Here is a 12,959-nt window from a genome sequence, read left to right as displayed (position 1 = left end):
CCCAGAGCAAAAGAGTTGGTCCTCCATGAACTGTACCTCTGAAACTGAACTCAAAATAAACTTTTCCTCCTCTAAGTTGTTCTTGTCGGGTGTTTTGTTCATAATGACAGAAAGCTGACTAACACATGGTAAGATGTCCAACCTAGCCTATATTTCATGAACCTGAAAAGACATCACTAGTTGCTTGGTCATGCAAAGTGTCTATGGATGGACTCTATAGCAAACCATGCCCAGGATTACACATGTCTGTAATGCCAGTGACTTAGGAGGCTGAGGCAGGAAGACGGCAAGTTCAAGGCCAGCCTGGGCAACTTAGCAAGACCCAGTCTCAAAATATAATATAAAAGGGACTGGGAGTGTGTCTCAGTGGTAGTGTGCCTCTATGTTAAATCCCAAGAAGGAAGGAAAGAAGGAAAAACAAGGAAGAAAGAAAGGAAGGGAGGGAGGGAGGGAGGAAGGAAAAAGGGAAACTGTGCCCAGGATCAGTCTGTTCAAGGGAGGACCAAATAAATTTACCAGTAAGCTACCTCCCATTTCCTATCTCCAATTGTCCAAAACTTACCTCACCGGTGGTTAGTTCTTCCTGCTTCCAGGTTGAGTCATCTGACCTTTTTGGCAGGTGCAAAATAAATCCCATGCTCTGTAGCCTAAGTAAGGTACTTGTGCTGGATTGTTTTTGAGACAACTTGGTTATGTTGGGACCTGTGATCCCCCAAATTCCCCTTTCCTTTATGCTTATAGATCCATATTTGTTCAGATGGACAAAACTGAAGTTGTCTAATATTTGAAAATTACATGGCAGCCATTACATTCTGAAGTCATCATTGGTTCAAAGTGGCAAAAGACAAGTGCCATTTCTAACCAATGAGATACAATGCAAGAGGAATTCTGTTTGTTCTCGTTCCTCTCTGCTGTGTTCTCTTCTGCAGAGTAACTATAATCACAGGCCAGCTAACAAACTCTTCAGAGAGACTCAGAGATGGCGGTCACAAAGAGCCAAAACCCTACAGATTTCTCTACCAGCCTTCTTTGTGGTCCCACTACAACAGCTGGGTGTGCCTGGCTTCCAGGTTCTCCTGCAAGCTTTGACTCCTTTGTCTGCATTAAGGCTCGTCAGAGATCCTTCAACTTTTTAGATTCTTTACTTCTCTATCTCCTCCCACAAATATGAGGACTGATTCCTATGATAAATTTCCTTATTCAACTTCCTCATAGTGGTTCTGCTTCCCTGATGAAAACTTGTCTGCCAATAGCTTAAGTCTGTGGCTGAGATGCTTCAGGTCCTGTACTGGGACAATCACTTGCCGGCAGCAATGACAGGGCAAGTAGTTCAGAGGCCTGGAGAAATGGGAAGTGAAGAGAATTGAGGTGGTGCTCTAGCTGTGCACTATACAAGCAACAAAAATATCTGTATTTTATATAGTATCTGTTCATTGAGAGGGTTTGACTTTGAAAATATTTTTAATATTACTAAATTAATTACTAATATTACCCTATTTGGGTGAATCTAATCTCTAAGTTCAGTACTCCATTATGTCCTACAACCTCTTCTCCAAACCTGTTGTGATCTGCCCAGATGACTTACTGATTCAGCCTAGAGAACACTGTTGTCTCCACTTCAGAGTGAACCCCTCATTCAGAGTGCCTAGAGGATAGAGAACTGGGATTTTATGGAGTTTACAGGAACAGGTTAAACTGTTATGGCAGGGAGCAAAGTATTGGTTCATTCATTTAATTCAATAAATACTTTCTAAATGTGTACTATAAATTAGGTATTATTCTAGGTGCTTGAGATATTATGAGTAAGCAAAAAGACTCTGCCCTCACCAAGCTCACATTCTAGTAGAGGTAGACAGGAAATAGACTAAATAGGTGAGTAAATACATCGCATATCAGAAACTTGTAAGTGATATGGGGGGAAAGTTAAAGGGGTTGGAGCCAACTTGCCAAGTGGCATTATTAGATAAAGTGATCAATCTGGGCTTCATTGAGATGACACTTGAGCAAAGACTTGAAAGAAATGAGGAGTCAATCAAGTAGATATGTGGGTACAGGGGAGGTTCCCACTGCAGTCAGTGAGGCCAGTCACTATGAACCCTGTGGAGGGGGCATGCCTTGTGTTCCAGAAAGGGCAAGAAGTCCAGAGTGCCTGGAACAGCAAGTGGGGGAGTGAGGTAATGAGGGCCAGATCATATAGTGCTTGGAGGCTGTTGTGAGGACTTTGAATTTTACTTTGACTGAGACAGGGATCCATCACAGGATTCCATGGAGAGGAGTGAGTTATTTGACTCCTGTTTGAGAAGAGCCACTCTGGCTGCTGTGTTGAAAACAGATTTTAGGGGAGCAAGCATGAGATCACACAGGCTATTCCCTTCAGCCCAGTTGGTGATAAAGGCAGCTTAGGGCCAGGTGGTGGAGTGCTGTGGTAAGAAGTAGTAGAATTCAGTGTGTATCTTAGGGTAGAGCCAACTGAATTTTCTGATGGATTAGATTTCTGAAGGTTTGGATCAAGATAATAAGTGTTTGCATGAGTTATGATGGAGACATTTTCATTCTACTAGTCATTTGGTGAGATTGAGGAGAGGAAATGTAGGGCCCACTTGCCTCAGCTACCACACAGTGCTGATCACTGTCAAAGATCCTAGTACCTGGGAGAGACCATTACAGTGTTCCATTTCCTGGTTTTCACACACACACACACACTCACTCAAACACAGATTTAATCCACATGGAAAAAGAAATGTTTGGGCATACACATGACAAAACACCAAAATATGAAATGAACTTTCCTCCAAAGATTGCTGAATAAAATTAGTAAAGTAGAACCTACTGTTTCCCTTTCCCAGGGTTTAATTTGAAAGACCAGACTTTCATGTTAGTAAACTCAAATCTAAAACATACTTACTCAGCCCACAGACCCTAGAATTCTCTTGTTATGTTAATCCTCTTAATAAACATTAGCATAATGATAGATGCTTCTAACCTAAGGCAAGTGAGGTCTTTCCTCCCATGCCTTGGAAAGACTATTTCCCTGTATTTATCTCCAAACCCTTTACTACTATTTTGAGAAATGGGTCATATACCAGAGGTGTGGTGAGATAATTTAGGTGGTTCCCAGACAGGGCATTTTGAAGACATTGAATGAGAATGAGAAAATCTTTCTTTTTAATTCTCTTTTATTTGGTGGGTTGACCTGAAGAAGCAAGTCTTAGTTTAGTATTCATGTTTGTAACATTTCTTTAACAACTGGGTATCTCCCATTTTCACAAATAACAAGCAGATCCCAGGCAGGAGCCATTGATCACAATAGGGTGTTTCCAGAATTCAACAAAATTTTGCGTTCATTGTTTTTCACAGCGTTTAAGGTTATTTTCTATTTGCAGCTTTTGATATGGTTGTGATACAAAATATATTTTCAAATGAATTCATTTCAAATTTTTAAAAAAGAAGTCTAATAAAAACATATTCAGAAAGTAATACTGTAGATGGTATATAGATATGGCAGAAAAAAAAGGCAAAAGTCTTAAGAGAAAACTAAATTTGAGGAAAACTGGTGAATTGGAAAGAGAAAAGTCAGAAAGACTGAGGTTGTAAACTTACTACCAATTCCTACCTGTTTGACTTTGACCATGTTTCTGAGCCTGTTAAAGTCTCAAGTTCTTCTTTTATAAGAGAGTTAGGAAAACCAGCATGGTGGTGCACACCGTAATCCCAGTGGCTTGGGAGGCTGAGGCAGGAGGATTTCAAGGTCAAAGTCAGCCTCAGCCACAGCAAGGCAATGAACAACTCAATGAGACCCTGTCTCTAAATAAAATACGAAATAGGGCGGGGGATGTGGTTCAGTGGTTGAGGGCCCCTGAGTTCAATCCCCTGTACCAAAAAAGAAAGAAGAAGGAGGAAGAGGAGGAGGAGGAGGAGGAGGAGGAGGAGGAGGAGGAAGAAGAAGAAGAAGAAATAATTAATTGGGAAAGACTTTAAATACCTAGTAGGTCATCACGAGAGTGGTTACAGTAGTAAGCAAATACCTCCTGCATAGAAGGATCTGGACAAATGTTGTTTGGTTTCTCTCTCTCACTTGATCTCTCTCCCTTCCTTCCTTCCTTCCTTCCTTCCTTCCTTCCTTCCTTCCTTCCTTCCTTCCTTCCTTCCTTCCTTCCTTCCTTCCTTCCTTCCTTCCTTCTTTCTTTCTTTCTTTTCTTCACCCTTCTAACAAGCCTATTGATCAAGTCTTCCCTGTTACCAGTATTTCCACCTTCCACAAAATGGGTGGTCTTTTCTTCATTCCACCTCATGGAGAAGATAATTTGAAAAGCCACAGGAAATTATTTGCTTCTTTCCAGTGTTTTCTAACAGTGTAGAGCTCATGGATCAGATACTCCAGGAAGATGATGCCATATTTACCAAGACACAGAACAATCAAAGTGTTATCTATTAAGGCAATTTTTTTTCTTATTAATTTTGTCATATTTGCATTTATGGATTAGCTCATTCACTGACTTCAGGCTCGGGTAACCCCATGCAATATATGCTTCCACAATGCTGCAGCATGTTATTGAGGACTTACTGAGCTTAACAAATGTGCCATTGAAGATCGGGCGAAGGAAAGAAGCTGGAACACTTCACAAATCTTTGGACTCACACCGCTAATACCTCTGATCCTGATGACAAATGTTAATTTGGGTACAGAGAAGTTGCCAACTTTTCTTGCCATACTAGACATTCAAATCTCAGTTTTGTCCATCTGCTTATATTCCTTGTGATAGTGCTTGGCTTTGCCTTTCAAAACATCATTTGGGCAAACTTTTTTCTCAGGTGCTTTACTTTCACATCTGCAAAATTTCTTTGCTTTTTCTTGAGGGTTTATGGCACAGTAGGAACCTTCTTTTTATTCTCTGCAGCATTCTCCATGGTTCCAGTCAGGAAAGAGCTATTTGGGGTATCTTTATCTTCCAAAGTTCATCCTTCTTGAGGTGAAACACAAAGTGTCATGATCCTTATGAAACTTCCTGATCCCTGCCAGGAATGTGACCATTAATCCCACAGGACTGCTTCCAGCACTCTTCCTACATTCTGCTTTTTTTATTGGCAGTTTTAGACTTATGTTATTCCTTCTCCTTGATTATAAGCTTCATAAAGGCAGCTCTTTGTCTGAAGCTTGTATATCATGGATAATTAATACTTTTGAATCGCTTAATTCAATCAAACATTTATTCAGTGATAAATTTGTGCCCACTGCAAGAACCCAAAACCAACCTGCCTTCTGAAAACCACAGGGAGACTTTGGACTCATCAGTCCACAGTCTGAGAATCCATATGCACATAAATATTGTCCACAGAACCAATGTCTCACACATAATGGTGACCTATGCTTTTTCAAATGTATATAGGCACTGTCTTGATTAATAAAATACAATTCACTTAAATATATGACCAAGTCAATAGTAAATTTGAGTTACTGCATTTTTTCTCAATCAATAGATTCTTTCATGAATGGATAAAAAAAATCTTATTTTGTTTTTATATTTGAGTCTTTCCACTGAAAGTATTTGGAAAAGAATGGGTTCAATAACACTCAAAAGTATTATGGAGCTGGGGTTGTGGCTTAGTGGTAGAGCGCTTGCCTAACAAGTGTGAGGTACTGGGTTCAATCCTTAGTATCACATTAAAAAAATGAATTAATAAAATAGAGTTATAAAAAATTTTTAAAAGTATTACATTGTTCTTGGTTTACACTTTTAAAGCTAATGTTAAGATATGTTTAAGTTGATAAAACTCTTAAGATTGTACCATAATATCAGATTAGTTCTAGAGATGTAAGTATGTGCTGCCTTATATGAGTATAGACAAAAGAGATTGTATACTAACATTAGGTATATCAATAATTACCAAAAGCAGCAGCATTATATATTGTTATACAAATTACGTGTGGCATTATTCAGCTATAACATTTCCAGTTTAATTTCTCATCTTATCGTATGACCACTGGTGAAATACATAGATAAGATTTCTATTTGTCATAAGAGAAGGCTGAGGCAGTGAAATATTGTGACTTGCCCATGGTCATGCTGATTGATGGAAGTTCTAGAACTCTGCTCTCTTGGCCTCAAATACTTCCTCATCCCTTGCACTAGGATACATTAAGATCTGGGTGAATGGAGGTTCAAATATCAACTATGCAATAAACTGTGTTCTATCCTCCTACCTTGACAACTGATCTTTTAATGACCTGGAGGGGATTCAGAATTTTCACAATCCTTATAGCTCTAACCAGATGTCTTGGCAGTGCAGGATGATGTGGTCCTGGTTCCAGCTTGGGTCCCATATTCTACTCTCCATGCTTTCTGCTCTAATCCATCCCAGGAGGAGAGGGACTTAATACACATGGGGACAATTCAGCTGCCATAGCCAATCTCTGTTTACACTGTTCTCAAACAGCTGTCCTTTGGCATCAGGGTCCTAGCTGTCCAGTGATCCTCAGACCCAATGCAATCTCTACCAAAATTCCAATGGTATTTTTTACATATACGGTAAAAATTCCTAAAATTCATATTGAACCATAAAATCCCTAAATAGCTAGAGTAATCTTGAGTAAGGAGAACAAAGCTGAAGATATCATACTTCCTGATTTCAAAAAATACTAAGAAAGCTACTGTTATGGTTTAGATGTGAGGTGTCCCCCAAAAGCTCACGTATGAGAAAATGCAAGAAGGTTTGAAGGAGAAATGATTGGATCATAGCCTTACCTAATCAACGAATTAATCCCTAATGGGATTAACTGAGTGGTAACTGGAGGCAGGTGGGGTGTGGCTAGAGGAAGTGGTTCATTGGAGACCATGGCTTTGTGGTACATATTTTGTATCTGCAGAGTAGACTCTCTCTCTCTCTCTCTCTCTCTCTCTCTCTCTCTCTCTCTCTCTCTCTCTCTCTCATCATGTGAACTGGTTCCCTTTGCACACTCTTCCACCATGATGTTCTGCCTCACTTCCAGCCCTGAGGAATGGAGCCAGCTGTCTATGGACTAAGACCTCTGAAACTGTGAGCCCCCAAGTAAACTTTTCCTCCTCTGCAATTGTTCTGGTTGGGTCTTTTAGACACAGCAGCAAAATAGCAGACTAAAACAGCTACAGTAATCAAACAGCATGATACAACAATGTAAATACAAATTAACTGTATTGTATACTTGAAACATGGGAAGAGGGTGGATCTTCAGTGTTCTCAACACACATACACACATACACAAAGAAAAATAAAAGAAAATGATAACTACATGAGGTGATACATAATTAGTTTGGTTATGTGATTATTTGACAATGTATGCTTTCATGAAATCATCAAGTTGTACATTTTATATAAATTTTGTCAAGAACACCTCAATAAATCTGGAGTAAAAAATAAAAATAAAGTTGCTGAACTTCAAAGATAAAAAGAAGTATCAAAAAATAAAAATAACATTTCTTAGGAAAAAAATTTTTCATTTCACTTCCAAAGCAATATAGTCAAAGCTGGAGAGTCTTCAAAGAAAAACACATGGGATCCAAAGATGTCACCTAATTGCTACTCAAGTGTGCAAACATAAAACTAATTTTTGAACATGCATATCATTTTCTTGAGTTCTATTTTATTATTCTATCAGATGACAAACAAAAAATATCCTAAGAAACTACTAAAAAGGACTAGCAGGGAGCAAAGAATCTATTTCTTTAAAAGTAAAACAATATGGGGTAACAAAACAAAATGTAAATTTCATATGCCTGATAAGATAAAAATAAGTTAACAAGAGTTGCAAGAGGAAAGCGAAAAGAAAGTAAATGGCACTGCAAACACACTGACTTCCTTATCTTTAATAGTTGGGAGCCAATAGATAAACATAAACTTGTGTATTAGAGGCGAAGAGGGTGAAAGAAATATTAATTTAATCAGTGCTTCAGTAGGAAAATAGTAGATATATCTGAAAAATAGAAAATTGGAAGAAATCCTCTATTATAATCAATTAAGTTATAATTGTAGAGACAACAACTAGAATAATGCAAGCCTTCCAATTTAACAGAAGGAATACAATGAGGGAAAAAAAACTCCTTATTAGAAATAGAAAGCAATTACAAAATTGAGACCGAATATATGAATCAATGAATATAATTGGACTAATCTCATCTATTTAAAGAGAAATTCATTTAGGTTGTATTATAAAGATCAAACTCAGTGCTGAATTCCAGATATACCTAAAACAAAGTAATTCAGTGAGACTGAAAATTAAAGAATGTGCCAAAGTAAATTGGTCACGTACAAACAAAAAGAACACAAGAATTGTGATCTTAAACCAGATCAGGTTGATTTCAGGCCAGAGCTAGTAGATGAAGAAAGAAGGGATCTTTATAATGCTCAAGGGTACAGTTCACTTGGAAAAGATGAATAATTTATATCTATGTATCAAATAAAATAACATTAACATTCATAAAGCAAGAATAGCAGGTGATGTAATTAGATACAGAAACACATTAGTGGTAGAAGTCTAAACACCTCAGTCTACAGTAGATCAAGAAGACGAAAAATAAGTAAAATTATAATACACCTAAATAACACCCCAAATAGTCCTATTCTTAAAAGAGACTGTATATTCAAGTATGCATAGAAAATTTGTAAAAATTGACCATAAAGGAAGCTCTAAAAATCAATAAATTTCAAAAAAAAAAAAAAAAAAAAAAGAAAGAAACACAAGTGTGGATCACAATGCAGTAAAAGTAGAAATAGCAAAGTAGAAGAACAGCATAAGCAGAAACAGCAGCACCATGTTACATAAAGCCTCTACCACTACTACCTAAAAATCTGAAAAGTAGGAGCTCTCTTAGTTCTTAGGTGATAGATGAAATTCAAACTAAAATCACAGACTATATAAGAAATAAAATCAATGAAAAACTGTATCAAGATCAGTGAGATAATAAAGCCATGCTCTGGAGTAACATTATAGCCATAAAATACTTCTATTACTAAATAAAAATACATGAATTAATAAATTATAAAGTAAACCACAAATTAATCTAAGGGAAGGAGAAGAAAAGAATTAATAGAGATAAATCATAAATTAATAATTTAGGAAACAAGAAAGTAAAACCAATAAATAAATGCAAATGTTATTTTTAAAGAAACATACAATTAACAGCAAAATATAAGTGGTTGAGTAAACAACAAAAAAAATTAGTGAAATCACAAATACACAGAAAAAGAAATAATAAAAGTGGGAAATAATCCCTTATACAGAATAATGCCAAAGAATCAAAGAAATTCTACTAACTCCTGTTGTAGGTAACTTTATTATCTTTAAAACAAGGGGACAAAATAATGAGTAGACCTTGAAAAGAAGTTACATTCTTTGTTTTACCAATAAGGATATCTTACTCGTGATTCTACAAGCAAGAAAATGCATCTTGGAAAAAAAAAAAACTGACTCCAGATCAATCACAGAAGAACAAAGATGCAAATACTTAATCCTCTTTCTCCTTCCCTGGACAAAATACATCAGACTTGGTTATGTGATTATTTGACAATGTATGCTTTTATGAAATCAAGTTGTACATTTTATATAATTTTTGTCACTGGAATTTCATAGAACAGATAATTCCCAAGTAAATTAAAGGAAAACCTTAGCTGGACAATGTGATTAATACCTGGAACCCCACTTACTTTGAATCCTGAGGCAGGAGGATCACAAGTTTGACCACCCTGGGCAATTTAGCAAAAACCTGTCCCAAAATAAAAAATAAAAAGGAATGGGGATATAGTTCAGTGGTAGAGTGCTTGCCTAACATGTGTAAGCCCCTGGGTTCAATCCCCAGTACAAAATCAAACAAACAAACAAACAAAAAAGAAAAATAATGAATAAAATTTATATATAATTTTTTGGGGGGGTGATACTGGGGATTGAACCCAGGAGCACTTGACCACTAAGCCACATCCCCAGCCCTATTTTGTGTTTTATTTAGAGACAGGTTCTCACTGAGTTGCTTAGTACCTTGCTTTTGTTAAGGCTGGCTTTGAACTTGAGCTGCTGGGATTAAGGCATGTACCACCGTGCTCGCCATATATATAATTTTTTAAAGAATATTTTGCTTTTTTAGTTGTAGGTGAACACAATATCTTTATATTTTTTATTATATTTTTTAATGTGGTGCTGAGACTCAAACCCAGGGCCTCATGCATGCGAGGTGAGTGTTCCACCACTAAGCCACAATCCCAGCCCCATATATGTAATTTTAATGAGCCACAATAGCTGCATTAAATAATTCACAGGGTTGGGGATGTACCTCAGTGATAGGGCACCTGCCTGGTATAAGCAAGACACTAGCACTGCAAAAAAAATAAAACAAAATCCTCACAAACCAACGTCACTATGACTATGGATTCAAAGTTCCTAAACAAACAAACAACAACAATAAACCTTGCAATTATAATCCAGTAGCACAGTAAAATCAATATACCAGACCAAGTAAGGTTAATTCTCACCTCCCAATAGTCCCCCCACCCGACCCTGCCCCACACCAGCTAGAGGCCAAAAATTCAATACATGAGCATTGGGGGACATTCCAGATCCAAACCATAACATTTGGTATCATTATTTTTAAGGAACTAAAATATATTAGTGTATAACATTCAAATATAACTTTCATATGGCAATAGCAATAGATGGATATCAATTTCATTTAAAAATAAACTATATAATTTGGTTTTCTAGAATGGGGGTTTAAAATCATAATAATATAAAATATAGTCATTCTACAAAATACTATAAAATATAGTCTTATTTTCTTAGTTACAAAAAGCTCCGTTTGAGAGAAAATACACACTTCTGTTCACAGAAACAGATGATATGTAATATTTGACCTTCTCAGAGAAGACAGAATTGAAAAGGACATGAGTAAGAGTATAAACATATAGTTGGAAATGCTACAGGTGAATACACAATTTCTAGTTATAAATGCTCTTAAAATTAGAGTACACCTGTCATCAAAGAGCAGCCCAGCCCTCAGTCTCTCCAGTGGGCCTGAAAGAGGAGGCAGCTTGAGATAAAGGAAATCATTCATCAGAGTAGTTGCCATCTCATTCACCCCTCTTATGGAAAGAGGAGGAAAAAAAGACATTTTTATAGAGGAAACAAAGAATTCAAACTTTGACTATCAATAGTAGACACACATTGTGTTGACTGTCCAGCTCATAGTGATTTTCCAAATGTCTGTATTTGTCATACTTATCCTATCCCTCATTTGGGGAAATGTTCATCCTCCCTTCATCTGAACGGGAGGTGCCATCCTGTTACAGATATAATCCCAACTCCCAAAAGAATATGCATACAACCCAAGAAAGGTCAATTATATTACACCTTCTCAACCATTGTGATTAGTCCAAGGGCTACAAATATGATTAGCTAATGCCTGTCAGTGTCCTTTCAAAAGATATTTCCAAATGGGGACTAGGAAGAACACTTCCCTCTTTGTTTGTTAAGCTGTAAGGATGGACTTTCAATCCATCAGAGGCCAGGTTTCCAGCTGTATGTGGATAGCAGACCCCAAAACCTTAATGCTTAAAATTGTAGAGAAGCAGATCCAAGATTTGGAAAGAGGAACAGAGGGAAAAGAAATTTAAATGATCAACTCACATTCATCAAGATGGCTACTACTTAAAAAAGAAAATAATAAGCATTAGCAAGAATGTGAAGAAACTGGAACCTTTGTGTACAGTTGGTGGGAATGTAAAATAGTGTAGTCACCGTGGAAAACAGAATGGTGGTTCCTCAAAAATTAAAAATAGAATTACCATATGATCCAGCAATTATACTTCTGCATATATATCTAAGAGAATTGAAAACTGAGTCTCAAAGAAATATTTGTGCGCTTTTATTCATAGCAGAATTATTTCACAATAGCCATAAAGTGGAAGTAACCTAAGTGACCCTTAATGAATGAATGGATCTACAAAATGTGGTGTGGACAAATACAAGGGAATATGACAAAAGTGTTTAGATATTTTGTTTTGTTTTGCAGTACTCAGGTTCAAACTCAAGGCTTAAATATGCTGGGCAAATGCTTTTTTGCAGTCACAGTCACAGTCCCTACCAATACACTAGAATACTATTAATCTTATAAAGGAAGAAAATTCTAACATATGCCATAACAATGAATCTTGAGGACATTATGCTGTGTGAAATAAGCCAGACACAAAAGGACAAATACTGCATGATTCCATGTGAAGTATCTATTAGTCAAATTCATAGAAACAGAAAACAGAATGGTCATACCCAGGGGCTTGGGTACAGGGGGAAATGGAGAATTGTTTAACAGATAAAGAGATTCAAGTTTGTAAGATAGAAAGGTTGTGAAGATTGGTTACACAACAATGTGAATGTATTTATCACCAGTAACTATACACTAAGAATGGTTAAGATGGTAAATTTTGCATTTGTGCATTTTACTATAATTAGAAATAAAAAATTTAAAATTAAACAAATTTTAAAATTGTTAGAGAATATGGTGGTGCGTACCTACAATCCCAGTTACTCAGGAGGCTAAGGCAGGAGGATCACAAATTCTAGGTCAACCTGGGCAATTTTGTAAGACCCGATGTCAAAATTAAAAAAAAAAAAAAAAAAGAAAGAAAGAAAGAAAAAAGGGCTGGCCATGCAACTCAGTGATAGTATATTTGCCTGTATATGTGAGACCCTAGGTTCAATCCCAGTGCTACAAAAAGGAAAGAAGAAAGAAAGAAAGAAAGAAAGAAAGAAAGAAAGAAAGAAAGAAAGAAAGAAAGAAAGAAAGAAAGAAAGAAAGAGAGAAAAGAAAAAATCAGAAGAGAACATAAGTTTAAAAAAATGACCAAATATAAAGTGACATCAATAGTAAAAGCTGTAATAGAAAATGTCTATATGTATAAATAATGTGTTCATGTTGATCATATGCTGGTATTTGTGTGTT

At 36.6% G+C, this 12,959-nt stretch overlaps 1 pseudogene across 1 annotated transcript; it reads right to left on the bottom strand.

Moving 5' to 3' along the window:
- Positions 1–1,196: 1,196 nt before the first annotated feature.
- LOC306655763 (large ribosomal subunit protein uL30-like) lies at positions 1,197–4,908 on the bottom strand (annotated as a pseudogene). The gene is made up of 2 exons: positions 4,216–4,908; positions 1,197–1,338 (listed from the first exon to the last, which is right to left on the bottom strand). The product of its transcript is annotated as a large ribosomal subunit protein uL30-like (transcript).
- Positions 4,909–12,959: the final 8,051 nt, after the last annotated feature.

Source organism: Sciurus vulgaris, assembly GCF_902686455.1.
Source record: "Sciurus vulgaris genome assembly, chromosome: 3".
Taxonomy (NCBI): domain Eukaryota; kingdom Metazoa; phylum Chordata; class Mammalia; order Rodentia; family Sciuridae; genus Sciurus; species Sciurus vulgaris.
Note: the sequence above shows the minus strand (reverse complement) of the source record. Positions and strands in the feature narration are given on the sequence as shown.